At 45.3% G+C, this 14,064-nt stretch overlaps 1 protein-coding gene across 1 annotated transcript in view; it reads left to right on the top strand.

Moving 5' to 3' along the window:
- Positions 1 to 14,064, top strand: part of CORO2A (coronin 2A) — a 633,746-nt gene that overhangs the window by 588,298 nt on the left and 31,384 nt on the right. The gene's annotated exons all lie outside the window — the stretch shown is intronic.

Here is a 14,064-nt window from a genome sequence, read left to right as displayed (position 1 = left end):
CAGCTCCCGCACTGAACGATGCTAGTCTGCACTTCACATTCGCCTTGTCTGTGTGCTTCCATGGCATGTACTGAGGTATCACCCCTCCTCTTTCCAATAAGGGCATCTGTGTGTATGCTGTGACCTTCTAGTCAGTCTAATTTGCTGATCCCCCCCTCTCGTTCTAAATGTCTGCGCATACATCTACCGGTTCCAATATGGGCACTCTCCTGCTGTCATCATAAGCCCTAGTCACTCATCCCCTTGAACAAGCTATGGCTATCTCCCCTCTCCTTTGGCCTTGGAGATCCCTTAGTCTGTTAATATAGGTGCTGTGTGTGGCGCAAAAGTCATCCGCCTGCTCCTCAATGTATGCGTCCTAAACTCCCATGACACCTGTTTGTTCTCCCCTTCCTTCTCCCTGTGTATGCGTCCTAAACTAACATGACACCTGTTTGTTGGTTCCTGCCCCAACTGACTGGGATTGGAGCTGTTTTCAAACCCTGTGTCCATGTTGCTACAGAAATTGTCTGTAAAACTCAGTCTCCTCAATGTCAAGTCTGTGTTGGGCTTCATGCTGAGATCAATGTCTTTCAAGTAATGCTTGCTTCCTCTTCGTGGGCCCCTAGGCTGGCACCTCCTCCTCCAGTTGCGCCCCTGCCCCGAGAGCTTGTACTGTCTGGTTCTGTCCGACTGTCCTCCTCAAATCTATCTTTTCCCCTATCTAGTGCTACTTGTGTCTTTACTGCTCTTATTGCTCAATCGTCCTCCTCCCTACACTCCCGTTCCCTTGTCAGTCTGTTCAACTGTAATTTCCTCTGTTTTCTCTTTGCTAACTTGCATTTTTCTTGGTCTGCTATCTCTCTCCGTCGTTCTGCCTTCTCCAGCTCCTTTTCCCACTTCTCCCTCATCTCTCTTTCTGCCCTCTTCCATTGCTTGAGATCCCTCTCGATCCTTTCTTCCCGTTCCCTTTCCAGGTATTCCTTCTCTTCCTCCCTTCATTGTTCTCTCTCTTCCCTTTGCAACTTCTCTTCTCTCCTTCTCTCCCTGTCTTTGCGCTCTAATCTAACTTTCCTCTCCTTGTCCCTCCTGTCTTCCTCGTCCATTATATCTGCCAGTCTGTTGTGTCGCTGTTCCTCTTCAGGCTTTCTATCGCCTCGCTCGCCCTTCTGCTTCTCCATTTGTCTTCCCTTGAAGCTTCAAATGTACCTGTGCTGCTATCCATTCGTTCGTGCTTATGTCCTCGAGCCCCTCCTTCGTGCCCTGCTGCACCCCTCTGCTTGCCTCTGGGTTGCTGACTGTCTGGCCTGCACCTTTCGGCTTCTCCTCCTCTGTGTATGGTGGTGGCTTATATGTCAGATTGGAAAGCACCTCTGCTGCCCTTAGTTCCCTCATTGGATACATTCCCTGTTCATCGTCTGTATCATCGGATGCTACACTTGGGGCGGCAGGGGGAGGTGCGGAGGGATGGGCCCCTGGGTCCTTCAGCTCCTGCTGGCTTAGCATCCACTGACGCCTCGCGGCATCCCCCTCCTGAAACATGCGCCACAACTCGAATATGGCCATGCGTTTTGTCAATTTCTTCCCCTTATAGGTACCCTGTATGTGTGTCAATAGTGATTGTTGCACGTCTTTGGAGAAACTTCCACAAGATGGCCATGGTTAGTTAATTTTCCCCTTGTACTTTTGGACAATTCTATGAGATATTTACATATCTTTTCCCTATAAAGTGTCTTGCACAAATGCTGAAGGGGCGCCTCTCCCCCGCATTTGCACTGGTACATTTTGGTGCCTTTATCTGACCTCAAGTCGAGGGTTTCGATAGTCTGCTGTTTGGAAAGAAAAGCCTCTCTGGCTCCACAACTTATTCGGCGTGCTCCACACACCGCCCCTCCTTCACAACCTCTGCCCCCTCAGGCACACCCACAATCTTGGACATGCGCATTCCGCGCACCACCACTGGTTCACCTCGTCTGCCAATGCCAGTCTTCCTGTACTAGCTCCTCACTGTCTCAAGCTCTCTGTGTCCTATGTGCAAATCTAAGGGTGACATCACCACAACATAGGGAAATCAAATATCGCATGCACAATGTAATAGCCCGTTGCTCCCAAACCACACAAAAAACCCACAGCTGTCTTCCTGCACTCCAGGCAGAGAATACCAATATTCTCTTGTGATCTAACTGCACCCGCTAGTCGCCTAGAGTGCAAAACGCCTCACTCCAGGAGACTTAACCAGTCAACTCACCTACCACAATCTAGGCCAGCTCCCTTGTTAACCCTCACAGGGATACCATCATCTATGACCCAAGCTAAAACACCCAACCCACAGGAATACCGCTATTTACATATCTTTTGTCATCCGAGCCCTCAAGTCAATAGTCTAGGTTATTCACCAGAACCTTTTACCTCTAAGACCGTTTGTGCGCTAAACATAGAACAGGGACTTCTAACTCAGCTCCTGTCCCTACTCAATTGGCACTACTTAACAATGTTTGGACAATACTCAATGTTACTAACAATACTCATACCCTCCCTCACACCCACAGTTGCCATTAGACTGGGTCAATACTTTCACTCTGCGGTTTGCTAGCGCTGTTCGGCTGCCGGCTCCCCGTCAAGGTGCTCGCCTCTCCGTCTTAGTCTGCCTGGACAACTCGCTGAGTTTGGGCAGGATGATTCACAAGCGGCTCCTGACAACCTGTACATGGGCATGCATTTTCCCGTTGTTCTCAAAATATGCGAGGGTCCTGCATTCTTCAAGAAGACGACGTGGTGCCGGGCTGGCGCAGCCAACCATGCCTCTGCTACCAACTTGTTGGGAACAACTCCTGGGTATGCCAAAGAGCCACCAGGAGTTTGCGGACTCTCTGAAGGCCCAACACCTTTCTCAGGATAAACGGAGGACTCACTCAACAGCAAGTTCAAACTGTGGCTTATTACAACAAAACACAACAGGGATCAGCACAGGCACAGGAAATAGCCCAATGTCAACTTCTCTTGGCTCGCAGGCCTGTTTTGATCCAAAATTACCTTATGCTCCATCATTACTTGGGTCTTTCTCCAAAAACCTATCGGCGTGTGGTTTTGGCTGTCAGGAGCCTAACAACCTATATGGTCACCCATACGTGTTATTCTACTGGCTCTCGCATTCCAGGTTGCTGGTCTGGTCCATCCCCAAGTCACTATCTATAACAATGTTGCAGTGTGGTGGGCTTACCATTGGTGCTGACCCATTGCTACCCACCCCTAGGATGCTAAACTGTGGTTGGCTAGAGTTGACATCCCCAGGCCTGGGATCTGCAAAGGTTATAAGCTCTCTGTGTACCTTTTCAAGGTAACAAGAATTACAATGTGTCTGCATTGTCACTTGTGTGTACCACCTTAGTCTATGAGAGTGCTCTTTCGCTAGGGACAACACTTGCCTCACTTTGTAGCATTCTTGTTGTAGTCCTCTGGTAGCCTCAGATAGGCTCCCTTTCCCAGCGCTGGTTGCTGTCAATTGTCTGTGTTGGCCGGGTCACGTTTTCAGAGACCATGATTCTAAGCTGTGCAGCTCTGAATTATGAGAAATTATTCGTATTTACTGCGGCTGGTGTCTTTGTTGTCCAAGCAATGGAATGTCACCCGTATCTTTTGAATAGCATCTCCAGTTCCTGTCTCTTTTCCTTGATTAGTTCCTCATCTGTCAATGTGGTCAGCCTGCACCCCTCTCTTGCCACCAATGCTTCTATTTCTATGTATCTGGTGGCCTTGGAAACGGGTTCTGTCTCACATGTTTGGCTCCTTATCCAGCCTGAATTCAACTCAGTTCGGCTCTTTCTGAGAGGTCTGTGGCCTGCTGTACTTTTCCTAACCAATAATAATGCGGTTTCTACAATGTTAGTACTATACTACATTCCCCATAGGTTAGTCACACTTGCCTCTGTCAGGTCCCATGGGTGCTCCTGCAGTTCCATAGGTTTATTTGCATGTAAGCATCTGCAAGGTTTGCTCAGGATCTCTTGCTTCTTGCGGTTTCTGCGTTGCTACATTTAGCTAATGGGAAAAATAATGAATGATGATAGTATATATATATATATATATATATGTGTCTGTCCTCAAACTATAGAACTGTACACTCGTGTTCATGTATTCGAGTTTGTGTTTATGTCCCGGAGTGCGGATGGCATGTGTGCTTCATGGCTAACACTGCTAAGTCGTGGTGTTTCTAACGACGTCAGCAACATGGCTCTTGGTGCTTTAGTCGATACTGTCAATTGAGGTGTCTTTGATTATAGCCTGGGGCTCCTCGTCCACACTGGGGTACATTTGTACCACATCTGGTCTGTAGGGCTGGTTGTGGGCGTATGGATGGCTGAGTGGGGATCTCTTGACATATTTGTCAACCATTGGTCCAAAATAGAATGGGTGATTGCAGTGTTTTCTGACCTTCTTCCGTGTCATGAATTTGATAGGAGCGGTAGGCTTCCCCATCCCTCTTCAGTCCCCCCTCTGGTTGACCTGTCAACAACATCCTTATATGATAGTCCTGTTGCTCTGGGCTGCCATATTTATGTTATTCCTCCAAGGTGTCCATAGTAGTTTGTGAGGTCGTCAAACAACCAGTGTATGTAGCAACACACTCCTTTGGGGTTGCACCATACCCACCTCCCTTCACAGTACTATGGGTCATGAAGATTGTCCAGCTTCATGGATTCAGTTGGGAATAGTCGACACTGTGCAATTTTTGATCTGATCTTGTCCCTCTCTGCTACAATTTCCTTTTGTTCCTCCTATGTTCACATCAATCAGGATCTGCATTCCGATAGCCTCTTTGGCAGTTGGCTTGCATCTTGCCATGCATATTTTGATCCTGCACTTAGATGCTGCTCCCAACACGAGGGATCCTGCTATCACCTTCAGTCGTCTGACAGCCATGATGGCATCCATGACCATAAATACGCTAGACAGCTCTTGTGCTTCCCTCTTCCTCGTGCCTCGTCTTCCATTTTGGCAGGCATCTGTGCCAGTTGCGCTACTGCATCTGATAGAGTTCTGTTATCTTCGTCATTGGCAGGTATAAATGTGCAAGAGGAACCCCTATCTTTGTGCAAACTCCTCCTTCCATAGCCGTGAGGAGATCCAGAACATATCTATTTTGGAGCGCCATCAACCTTATTGCTCTGAGCTCTTCCTTTATGGCGTTGAATCCATTCACAGTAGAGTTAATTGTTACCATCACCTCCCAGCGAGTGATCTGTAACCACTTGGCATTTGTGTATGTCTGCACAGATGGTATTATTGATGTGAAGTACATTTGTGTCCGGATGAACAGCCTGTGCTCTGCTGGGATCTCATCCAGTGGCGTTTCTGATGCTTCTAAGAAGTAATTCCCACCTCTCTTCACTCTGCTCAGCCCTTCCCGTTCCTCCATCTTCTCTGCTTTGGCCGTTGGTGCCACATCGACTGATCTCTTCCTTCTCTTATTGTTGTCCATTTTTGGGAATTTATCAAGCTTTACATCCTTATGTGCACCAACGAGCAAAACTCCTCCCCAATCGAGTGGCAGCTTCTTGTATGCTTTTGATCCTCCAGCACGGTAGTGATCCATCAGTACTGCTGTTCCCACCTTCATAGCTGTGAGTTGTTTTGAACCCGACGTTCTCGCCAACTTCAACCTCACCATTATTCTGATCGCACAGTGCTGGTGTCCAGCTTCATTCACCACCCATGTCAGTAATTTTGCGCTCACGTCCCATTCCTTCAGACACTTGTCATTTTATTCCTGATAACTGGGCTAGTGTTAGTGATTTGCTTCCCACCACTTCACCCTGCCATCCATCGTTAGTATACTCTTGTCCATAAACTAGTATCTGTGGTCTTCCTAGCATCCAGACTCTCCTCCTATCTCCTTCACTCTTGTCCAGGGACATGGCAGTTCCTTTAATGTGATAGCCTTTGTTTATCCCTTCTCAGGTCCGTCAGTTATGTACTGTATATCTTCATCTAGCTGCCAGTAGTTGTTCATCATGTTTAATTTCTTTATGTAGTTATCTTCATATGGGAATGTTGCTTTGGACATCTATCGCAACGTTGCTGACTTCCCTTGAAATCTTCCTTGTGTGTGAACCATTGCGAGATACATCAGGCATTGTGCTCTTGCTGTAGGCGTTTCAGTTGCTATTAACATTCTAGAGGCACTCATTGCGTAGGGGATTTAAGAGCAGATATAACAGCTCTTCCTGGTGGTTTCCTTACCTACTTTTGTCATGTGTTTGTACCACATGTTAGACACTCGAGCAGTGTCGGTGACATACATGTCTACTTCCTTCATATCTGTGTCAACACTGGGCTTACCTTTGCTTACCTTATCAGAAGTGTTCTCTTATCCACCTGACATGGTCGTTCCACCTACTCGGGTCAGGGGAATGATAGTAGAGGGTACAGCTGTAGCAGTAACGACAACATATAATTGCCAGAATATGAACACCATTAATCCACTGGGAATTAATAGACACGACATAACGATAATGTTCTTTATTGTTCCCTTCATTTCCACTTACGCTGCTTGTTCCTTGCAGCCTGGTGATACAGTAGCGCCTGAAATGCGCAAAGAAGTGCGTTACTGTGTTAGTATTGTAAGTGCACCTAAGCCCTGCGGACCAAATAATTACTGATGGCGAAGGCAAACACCTCCTCCCAGAACCTTCTTACTTTGGGGTCTCTTAATGTGGCCAGCACTGAGGGCTCCCGATGCTCAAGTAAGTTGTGGGTATGTTTGGGGCAAGTACTCTACGAAGACAAGACAATATACTTCAGGTGATCGGGCTCTGAATCGGTTGGGTCGCCTTACAGCGTGGACAAATTGGTTAGAGAAAGTGTCTGGGTGACAGGTGGAAGGTAACATGGGTGAAAAAAGACAGTACAACCCCCACAGCGTTCACATAGGCCCTGCATGTGTAGAAAAGCAAAATAACAAACTGACAGTGTATCTTTAGTCAATTTCTACAAGTGTTCCAGTCTCTACTTCTGCTGCTTGGGATCGTGTGACCATGGGGTGCCAGGGTCTCCCTATTAGTGTAAGTTCAGAACATATTTGTAGCTTGTCTAAGTGCTGTACGTTGATCCTGTGGTCATGGAGACTCTGTTGCCAGTTGAGGCCACTGCTTTGTAGGGCTTGATGTCCTGCGGGTGATTCCCGACCACCTTTCTGACCAACTTGACAGCACGGTCGGCCACCTGCTCCACCACGTGGGGTCCAGTAAATCTAGGCGCATTCCAGCACCGTATAAAATTTCTCAAAAGCACAATATTGCCCACTTTCACAAGGTGTTTTAGTTCAGTCTTGTGGTGCGTTATCGCCGTCGATCTCCTTGCTGTCTTCTGGGCCCCCCTGGATTCGCTGTATCTGGCGAGAGATAAAAGAAGTGCTAGCCACCAGAGGAGTAATGTACTCATACATTTCCTGTCCTAACACATCTGCACTATTCTCAGTCTTTCAGTGCCATTGTGGGAGGAGCCAGGGGACAATGCATGCAGCGTCTGGTCACCACCTCATGGGGCGTTAAATGATGGTCGGACCGTGGTTTATTGTGCAGTGCAAACAGTGCAAGGGGCAAACAGTGCAGCTAATTTGTCTTGGTGCTTGGCTGGGTCTTGGCTATACAGTCCTTTAGGAGTGTGTTCAGGCGTTCACACACCCCATTTGCTTGTAGGTGGTATGCACAAGCGACTTTATGCTGGATGCCTTGCAGGGTTGTGATGTGCTTAAACATTTTGTTGACGAAGTGAGGGCCGTTGTCAGACCGCAGGACCTCACACATGCTCCATCTTGGGAAAACCTCCCTGACCAAGAACTTGGCAGCTCTGAGGGCATCCACATGTGAACAGGGACTGGCCTCGATCCACCTAAAGAATTTACAATGAACATAAGCAATCACTTGATCTTCTCGCTCTCTTTACTTTTAGAAAAAAAACAATATTTATAGCAAAAACTCGTCATTGCTGATGTACAACTTGCATACGTACTAACGTCATTCTGCGTGGGAACCTTAAAAACCTAACATGCAACGTGAATGGTTATAGTAAGGTAACTTAATATAGATACTATATCTGTATATGGTAACGGGGAGAGGGGATTGGATAATCAATGTCAGGTGGGGCCACTAAGCCCTCCCTTCAAAATGGCCACTATGACCGTCACTAAAAGTACGACGTCCCATTGGCTCTACTCACTATAGGACCCTAGATTACATAGTCCACTATGATTGGGTCGGCATCAACTCCACTCAGTTTTCCACCTACATCTAGCAGCACGCAGAAATAACATCCAGGTGCAGAGAAGCTCGTCTGCACCCCAGGTTCCCACCAATTATGCTACAATCAATCATCACCTCAGTAGTCATGTGTCAACTACTTCTTTGTAGTTTGGCCTTGCGTCTGCTCTGTGTTCTGAGAACTTTTAAGGAGTATGGGCATGGCAGGGAACCATGTGTAGGTGTTAAAGTCTCACTCTTCCAGCCTCCTTTTGTCACGTGACTGGACACCGTGAAATCGGCTTTTCTCTGTGTCTTTTCATATATCTGACTTAATTCTACAAGTTCTCTGATGTCTGTGGCTTATCTTGACCTTTCTAAACAGGATCCTCTGTTCTCTTCTCTCCTTAATTGTATCCAATGTCGGCTTACTCCAGCCAGATAAGACCTTGGCTTCTTGGCTTGGTCATCCTTAGCTGAGTTTTGCTCTGTCTCGATTCTCAATTTTCTTGCTGCAGCACGCTCCATTTGAGGCCTTTTGTAACCTTTGTTCAATTCTGCTCGTGTGGGTAGTGAACTTGCATTCATACATAAAGTGCTTCTTGAGGTATACACTTGTAAACGTTTTGTGCTTGCCGCAATCTATCGACTATTAAGCATAAGATGACTTCATGATTCTTTTACCTCTTGCAGTTACTTGCATCTGTACACGTTTAAACTAACTAAATATCTAAATCATGTATGTGGCATAAATTTCTTCATATTGACATCAACTTCTTCACCTTGGGCTCAAGATGTCACTTATCCATGGTATCTCCTTGGTATTTCGTCTCTTGTCAGTATTCTAAGGTCATTATATCTTCTATAAGTGTGTCAGTTCGATTTCTTATGACGTCACCATTCATCTTCCTTCATTATCTTCTTTGCTTCTTCAGGTATTTTATTCAAACAACCATCATATTGTTTAGAATGTAGCTATGGCTTTTTTAATGGATACCTTACTGTCCAGGTTTTCTTAGGTGTCGGTATATTAATAGGTGCTCTCATACTGATAGGTACTGGGCAGAGGCCATGTGCTGCTTTCTGCTGATTTAACTGTTCTTCATACGTCACATACTTTTATGTGACCTCAATAGGCAATGGGAAGGGGGCAATTGGAGTGGGGGTGATACTCGACACTTCCTCTACACTTCCTGTTCACTCCCCCCTCTCGGCGATTCATCAACCACTCTCACTTCTTTCTTTGCATCCACTTTTTCTTCATCCTTCACTTTTATTTCGTCCTCTGCATCGAGACATCCTGGTCTGAAGAAATGCTTCCTTGGTGTCCATATCTTTATGACTCCCTTCAAGCATCCTGCTGTTCTCACATGCTCATCCTTGTTCCATGTCATGAGTTGGCATTCTCCACTTGGGCTGCAATAGATCCATCTTCCCACATATTTTCTTTGATCCCTTGGATACAGGAACTTGGTTACTTTGGTGCATAAATGCTGGCCTTCACAAAGTCTCTTATTTCTTCATCAGTCAGGTCTTTGGGCTTCCATCCTGACTCAACATCAATCATGATCTTCATCGCTATGGCTTTCTTTGCAGTCTTCTGGCATTGAGAGATTATTAATTTGATAACACAGAATCCAAGTAATATCATGACCAACAGGGCTCCAAGGAACTTGAATGTATCTGCCATCCATTGCGGAACCCATGAAAACAGTGCTCCAAACCAACCGTCATCATCGACTTTGTCAACGTCATCTATCATCTGATTCTGTAGTTTGTCAGCATATCTATGGCCCCTGTTAAGGTTCCATTTTCGTCCATCATGTGACAGTATAAATGGGCAACATGATTCTCCGATTTTTGCACAAACACCTCTATCCATAGCTGTGATCATGTCCAAGACATATCTGTTCTGGAGTGTCATCAGTCTGATTGCTCTCAACTCTTCTCTGATTGCATTGAATCCTTTTATGGTCGTGTTGATGGTCTGCAATAACTCCCATCTGGTTATCTGCAACCATTTAGTATTTGCTCCAACCTGAATTCTTGGCATCAAGATCAAGGTGAATACTAAAGAAGTCTGACTGAACAGGCTGTGTTCATATGGGATAACATCGAAAGCTTCTATAGATTTTGCAGAGAAATAATGTTCCCTCTTCGTTCTCTTCATAAGCTCCAAAGACCTCTTCTTCCTCAAGTGAGCATCTGCTTTCGGGAAACTGTCAATGTTCACATCACTTTTTGGAATTACCAACACTGGAACATGGACATTCACCAATGTGCATATACCTACCCAATTTTCCGGCAATCTCATGTATGCCTGAGATCCACACGCCCAATAGTGATATGTGATCACTGCAGTACCATGCACCATTCCTGGAACATCAAAGACTCGACCACAATTATGATTCTCTCCCATTTTTCTTGTGCCATTATTTCTGAAACAGAATTTAGGGCTCTCCTATGGTATTATCTGCAAGGGTCCTCCTCTGTCCTCGCCCCATGTCAGTATTTTAGCAAGCTTCGGACACAATGGCTTGCATCCTTTCTGCACTATGTCAATGGTAGCCTGGTAACAACTGATGACTACCCATGCTCTGCAGATCACTACTCCTTTCTCCCATCCATCTGGTGAAAGCACTGTTCCCCAGATTTGCATTTGACCATTTCCATCTGTAATATTCTTATGAAGTTTTTCCTGCAGTCTCCAATTTCTTGTTCACTTCTCTTCTGATCTCCGCTCCTTTTACTCCAGGTTTCTTGTATCTGATCACAATATTCTTCGTTTTGGCATTGTTTCTTGTCTTTATGTCTTGAACAAAGTCATCTTCATTTGGATCTGTTTTTTCAATTCCCCATTTGAGAGAAGCATCACTTCCCATGAACTGACCTCTGGTCTTGCATGTGCTATGTGTGACAGACAGTGTGCTGTCTGAACATCTATCTCGATAGCTACAAACGTTTTTTTCGCTTTCCCATGCTGTAAGGCAGAAGTGCACATACAAAGCATTCCTCATCCGAAGTTCGCCTTCCAACTTCCTTCATGTGTTGGTACCATATATTGTTTCCCAAATGTGCTGTGCTATCCAGGTAATCATTTAATTCATTATTGTCTTCTTGTATGCTTCTTCTGGCTCTTATCCTTTTGATATGAGCTTCCACAAGCATGTCACACAGTACTTCTGTATAGCTCATTCTTGCTGGAGGATTCTCAGCCATCTTCATCATTTTACAGCATTTGTTTCTTGGGCGATTTGATTGTCTCTCCTCCTGAGGAAGAACAATGCTACTGCTTTGACTGCCCATCTTGATCATCTAAGGAAGCAAAAACTGGTTCTTTAATACATTTTCATTATTATCTCTTCCTTCTGGGTTCTGCTGTCTCTGCTTCATGGATCAATAGTTCTGGACCAGTTGTCCTCTGAATCTGGATAAGGGATTGTCTCTTGTCTCTGGAAACAGTTCTATTTTGCAATGCAATGTTCCACCAATGAACAATGACCTCAGCAAGTCTATAATATGTGTTCCATATAGACTAGTTCCCAGTCTATACCTCGAAAATGCTACATTCCAGATGACATGTTGCTTCCCTGTCAGCAAAAAGTGTATTTCTTGTCAACACTTCCACAATCTGCCCCTCGAATGAAAGTCTCTACACTCTTCTGTGATTTTGATGAGCTTGAAGTGCAACCTAAATAATGATACTGTTCAGGATCACGCCCAAATGTTCTGTGTTCGCTGGATCTCGAAGAAAAGTCAGGGCATCGGTATGTCTCCCAACAAGATCTGGACAGTCTTTAAATGAAAGAATAGCACGCTGACAAGATCATTCGCTGCTTCTTCTGATTGGGACATTTGTCTTGTCCTCGCTGTACTCTGGAAGTAAAAGAAATTGTTCTGGGATCACTGTGAGTAAGTTTGATATTGTTTGATATTTTCTTTTCGTTATCAGGATCTTGCAAAAACTCTGTTATGCTTGTAAGTCTCCTCACCAACGGCGGGTAGGACCTCAATACTAATTTGAAATAGGTCAGTATGTTACTGGTGAGGTCACTAGTGTGTGACACCATAAGTAAGTCCAAACAAAGACTCTGTATTGAATGACTCGCAATACTGTATTCTCTTCCAAATTATATATCCTCAATCAAAATTCGGCATAGCTTTTCTTATCAAGGCTTCAGTGCGCCTCAGTCCATAGTCAACAAGCTAGTTGTAGTCCAATGAATGCAATTCTCTTCTTTTACCCTGCAACTAGGATAAACAGAGTATTCGTATTTGTGTCCTTTTTCCCTCATTTTGCTCAAAGGAAATGTCTTATAACTGGGCCACAACCTTATCACAAAGGTTCATTGCTTCTTCCTCATCATAGATCTCGTCTGCACGTGCTGTGGTTCTTCCCCGTTGTCTGTAGCATTCTCGGGTTGGGGTGCGTGCAGAGGGGTCTCTCTGATATATGGCTTTGATGTCACCAAGGAAGATCCAGGCTCTTCTTCCCAGTAACTTGAATGCAGATGGCATAATGTCCTCCACAATAAAAGGGCTGTGAAACCTTGGCTCGTCTCACCTTTCCCTTGTGTGATTCTGAACTAAGACCGTATCCCCAGGGTATAGTTAAGGTACACGTAACTCCGGAACTTTGTCTGTTGTAGTATCTCCTTCTGTGTTCTGTACTGCCCTACACCCTCCTCATCACTACAGCTGTCCTGAAATTACAGAAATCTAGATATCATGCAGTTCGAGTAGTTTTGCATTTCCAATCCTAGCACTTCTCCTGTTGGCTGAGCATCAAATCTAGCTCTAGTTCAAGGCATTAAGGTCGTCCACATTCTTCTGTCCGTCACAATTTCATGTGGCATAAGATGATGGTCAGAACCAGGCTGGTTTCTGAGTGCATACAATGCCAGTGGAAGGCAGTTCAACCCTCCTTTCTTCAGGGTAAGCTTCAACTTGGCTATCCTTTCCTTTAACAAGCCGTTGAGCTTCTCGCATATGCCATTCCCTTGCGGATGATACGCCGATGAAAACTTGTTCTTTACACCAAGCAACATGCGTTCAAAAACTGCATTAACAAATACTGCATTAACAAAATGAGGACTGTTATCTGACCTCATCACTTCACAAACTCCCCATCTGGGAAACACTTCCCTTACCAAGAATTTGGCTGCACAGGTAGAGTCTGGGTGTGTACATGGACCTGCTTCTATCCATCTAGAGAATGGACCTACCACAACAATTAGATACTTGTACCCGTTACATACTTCAATCATATCAACATAGTCGATGTGCAAGTGCTGAAAAGGACCATTAGGCCTTGGGATGACTCCTCTGATCACACAGTGTATGCCCAGCCGTACCGTAACGTTCTGACAGACTATGCAATTTATCATAAAAAAGGCAACATGCTCTGCTCGGTTTGGTACAAAGCAGTCTTCGGCAATGGTTGCTGCTAGATTCTCTTTTATTATATGCGCTGGATAGTGTAACTGCTATTTTCAGTAGGGCTATAGGCATTACTGCTTTACCAGTGCTGTCTTGTCACCACAAAGCCTCGGAGGGGTTTAAAGAACACCCTCTTTGCTTCCAAAGGTTCTTTTCTTCCTGCGGTGCCACCCCTTGGAGCTCCATTAACTGAGTATTTGACATATTACTATAGCCTTCCGGGTCACTCCTCGCAATAATCATTTTCTCATGCACATCAAATATCTCCACATCCATCATTATTTCATCCTCATTTGCCACACATTTGGCTTCAGCATCTGCTGCTTGATTTCCGCGCAAGATAAAATCTGTCCCTTTCGTGCGGGCTGCGCATTTCACGACTGCTATACCCAGTGGGAGTTGTAGTGTC

This window comes from Ambystoma mexicanum, chromosome 6p, assembly GCF_040938575.1.
Source record: "Ambystoma mexicanum isolate Mex_15411 chromosome 6p, UKY_AmexF1_1, whole genome shotgun sequence".
Taxonomy (NCBI): domain Eukaryota; kingdom Metazoa; phylum Chordata; class Amphibia; order Caudata; family Ambystomatidae; genus Ambystoma; species Ambystoma mexicanum.
This window is presented reverse-complemented; position numbering and strand designations above follow the sequence as displayed.